Source organism: Salvelinus sp. IW2-2015, linkage group LG13, assembly GCF_002910315.2.
Source record: "Salvelinus sp. IW2-2015 linkage group LG13, ASM291031v2, whole genome shotgun sequence".
Taxonomy (NCBI): Eukaryota; Metazoa; Chordata; class Actinopteri; order Salmoniformes; family Salmonidae; genus Salvelinus; species Salvelinus sp. IW2-2015.
The window spans coordinates 6,877,294-6,881,709 of NC_036853.1; positions in this window are offsets into that span (position 1 = coordinate 6,877,294).

A 4,416-nucleotide genomic window follows, 5' to 3' on the forward strand; every position below is an offset into this window, starting at 1 on the left:
CCAATCAGGGCTTTATTTGTAAGAGTGGCCCAGAGGAAGCATCCTCAGTAAAAGACACATGACAGCCCGCTTGAAGTTTGCCAAAAGGCACCTAAAGGACTCTCAGACCATGAGAAACAAGATTCTCTGGTCTGATGAAACCAAGATTGAACTCTTTGGCCTGAATGCCAAGCGTCACATCTGGAGGAAACCTAGCACCATCCCTATGGTGAAGTATGGTGTTGGCAGCATCATGCTGTGGGGATGGTTTTTTAGCGTCAGGGACTGGGAGACTAGTCAGGATCGAGGGAAAGATGAAAGTCCAGCCAGAGCCTGGACTTGAACCCAATCGAACATCTCTAGAGAGACCTGAAAATACCTGTGCAGCGACACTCCCCATCCAACCTGACAGAGCTTAAGAGAAGAATGGAGAAACTCCCGAAATACAGGTGTGCCAAGCTTGTAGCGTCATACCCAAGAAGACTCAAGGCTGTAATCGCTGCCAAAGGTGCTTCAACAAAGTACTGAGCAAAGGGTCTGAACACTTATATAAATGTGATATTTCCGGTTTTTAATTTTTAATAAATTAGCAACATTTTCCTACAACTCTTTTGCTTTGTCATTATGGGGTATTGTGAGTAGATTGATGAGGGGGGGGGGAAACGATTTAATCAACTTTAGAATAAGGCTGTAATGTAACAAAATGTGGAAAAAGTCAAGGGGTCTGAATACTTTCCGAATGCACTCTGTGTGCCGTACATCCTTTGTGCCAAATCCTTCACCTCTGACTCTTCCTTCCTAGGTGTTTACATTGGTTCAAACATGAGTGAACCTTTCCATACATTTACTCTGAGCTCAATGTCTATTTAAACACCTCACATAGAAAAGGCCATCAGTTTCAACCGTCCAGTGTGATTAAACAGACAGACGACTATCTCTGGCACTTCTATACTCTCTCTGTCACTCTCTATACCGTGCAATATCCTGTGTGTCTTATAGAGAGTCTGTCTGTCTGTCTCTTCTCACCAATGCTTCCGCTGGGGTTAAATTAGTCTTCTAATATCTTACCGTTACTGTACTTGCCATCCCATGCTTTACAACAAGCACGTATTTGAAACAACACAATCACGGTCTTGTCATGGGCAAGGGGTAGGACTTGATTGCAGATTAGTCATCATAATCAATAGGGAATGTGTGCTTGCCTATGTGTTTGTCACAAGCTTGCCTCTTCTTAAACTGTACCATCCGGATTTCCCACTCTGTCCGAAACAGGTAGACGGGACTTGCTGCTTGTGGTCTACTATTAGGGTGGAGCGACGGAAATTCCAAATCATAGTGGTATTTTTATGGAGCGGGCACCTCAACCAGTCACAACCAGTTACAACCAGTCACAACTAAACCGGAGTCATARGCATTAGGCATCAAACTGAAGAAAACATCCTGAAACAAACAGGGACTACCTGAACCGACTACCAACCGCTTGTTTTCGTTTCTACGTTGCAAAGCATTTTGCTACGGTGTGCCCTAATGAATACCACCCTGGTTGTCAGAAACAGCACTCGGAAGTTTAGTTTGAGACAGGTGCACTGTGGGAGAAAAATAACTATTCCTACTGGTCAACAACAAGCTAAACTAAGATGGTATTTCTACACCCTATAAGGCTAACATTGGCCAATGGTGTCCTGCTAAAGTGAATGTACCTATCACTGGAAGGCAGTTCTCTGCTTTTTTGTTGTTGTTGTCTTGTGTTCTTTTTATATACAGTATGTATGTTGTATTTATGATCATGCTTATGAGTGTACATTGTGTAAATGCCTGTTATAAAAAATGATATATTATCCTGTGTATGACTCCTTATATAATATTAATCATGTTCAGTTATTTTTACAGGGGGGAAAAAAAGAGGAGTTGAATTGTCTCTTTTTTTGTGTGCTCTACTCTGGACACATTTGTGTATATAAGGGGCAGTTATTATAACATTTATTCATCATTTTCAAGATACAAAAACAGTACCAGTCAAAAGTTTGGACACACCTGCTCATTCAAGGGTTTTTCTTAATTTTTTTAACTATTTTCTACATTTGTAGAATAATAGTGAAGACATCAAAACTAGGTAATAACACATATGGAATCATGTAGTAATCAAATATGTGTTCAAATCAATATATATTTACATTTTGAGATTCTTCAAAATATTCACCCTTTGCCTTGATGACAGCTTTGCATACGCTTGGCATTCTCTCAACCAGCTTCATCTGGAATGCTTTTCCAACAGTTTTGAAGGAGTTCCCACATATGCTGAGCACTTGTTGGCTGCTTTTCCTTCACTCTGCGAGCCAATTCATCCCAAATGATCTCAATTGGGTTGAGGTCAGGTGATTGTGGAGGCCAAGTCATCTGATGCAGCACTCCTTCACTCTCCTTGGTCAAATAGCCCTTACACAGCTTGGAGGTGTGTTTTGGGTCATTGACCTGTTGAAAAACAAATGATAGTTCCACTAAGCGCAAACCAGATGGGATGGCATATCTCTGCAGAATGCTGTGGTAGCCATGCTGGTTAAGTGTGRCTTGAATTCTAAATAAATCACTGACAGTGTCACCAGCAAAGCACCATCACATCTCTTCCTCCATGCTTCACGTCGGGAACTACACATGCAGAGATCATCCGTTCACCCACTCTGCGTCTCACAAAGACACGGCGGTTGGAACCAAAAATCTCAAATTTGGACAGATTTCCACCGGTCTAATGTCCATCGTGTTCCTTGACCCAAGCAAGTCTCTTCTTATTGTTGATCTTTAGTAGTGGTTTCTTTGCATCAATTCGACCATGAAGGCCTGATTCACGCYTCTCCTCTGAACAGTTGATGTTGAGATGTGTCTCTTACTTGAACTCTGTGAAGCATTTATTTGGGCTGCAATATGAGGTGCAGTTAACTCTAATGAACTTATCCTCTGCAGCAGAGGTAACTCTGGGTCTTCCTTTCCTGTGGCGGTCCTCATGAGAGCCAGTTTCATCATAGCGCTTGATGGTTTTTGCAACTGCACTTGAAGAAACGTTAAAAGTTCTAGAAATGTTCATGKTTGACTGACCTTCATGTCTTAAAGTAATGATGGACTGTCGTTTCTCTTTGCTTAATTGAGCTGTTCTTGCCATAATATGGACTTGGTCTTTTACCAAATAGGGCTATATTCAGTATACCACCCCTACCTTGTCACAACACAACTGATTGGCTCAAACGCATTAAGAAGGAAAGGAATTCCACAAATGAACTTAACAAGGCACACCTTCTTAATTGAAATGCATTCCAGGTGACTACCTCATGAAGCTTGTTGACAGAATGCCAAGAGTGTACAAAGCTGTCATCAAGGCAAAGGGTGGCTACTTTGAAGAATCTCAAATATAAAATATATTTTGATTTGCTTWACACTTTTTTGGTTACTACAGGATTCCATATGTGTTATTTCATAGTTTTGATGCCTTCACTATTATTCTACAATGTAGAAAATAGTCCAAATAAAGAAAAAACCTTGAATGAGTAGGTTTGTCCAACATTTTGACTGGTACTATATATGTCTATGATTGTTAAAACAAAAATCATAGGCTTATTAAAGAAAGCCAAACTGTTGTCCTGCAAAAATTATTTTGTTACATTTTCCAAGTCACTCAATTATTAAAATCGCAGTAATATGGTTGAATATATCGGACAAGTATTATGATTCGTTGTCATATGAAAACCTATAATTTGGATATAGGCTACTGTGCTTTCTATGTATGCTAAAACATGCGTCACGAGCAGTGGCGATTTTAGCTTGTAAATCTTGGTGGGGCAAACTCCCCAAGATGCATACCAGTGAAGACACTACACAACAACACAACACTAAACAATACATGAATTGCACTATAAAGGCACTCTTCACTCTCCTTGGTCAAATAGCCCTTACACAGCTTGGAGGTGTGTTTTGGGTCATTGACTTGTTGAAAAACAAATGATAGTTCCACTAAGCGCAAACCAGATGGGATGGCATATCTCTGCAGAATGCTGTGTAGCCATGCTGGTAAGTGTGCCTTGAATTCTAAATAAATCACTGACAGTGTCACCAGCAAAGCACCATCACATCTCTTCCTCCATGCTTCACGTCGGGAACTACACATGCAGAGATCATCCGTTCACCCACTCTGCGTCTCACAAAGACACGGCGGTTGGAACCAAAAATCTCAAATTTGGACAGATTTCCACCGGTCTAATGTCCATCGTGTTCCTTGACCCAAGCAAGTCTCTTCTTATTGTTGATCTTTAGTAGTGGTTTCTTTGCATCAATTCGACCATGAAGGCCTGATTCACGCATCTCCTCTGAACAGTTGATGTTGAGATGTGTCTCTTACTTGAACTCTGTGAAGCATTATTTGGGCTGCAATATGAGGTGCAGTTAACTCTA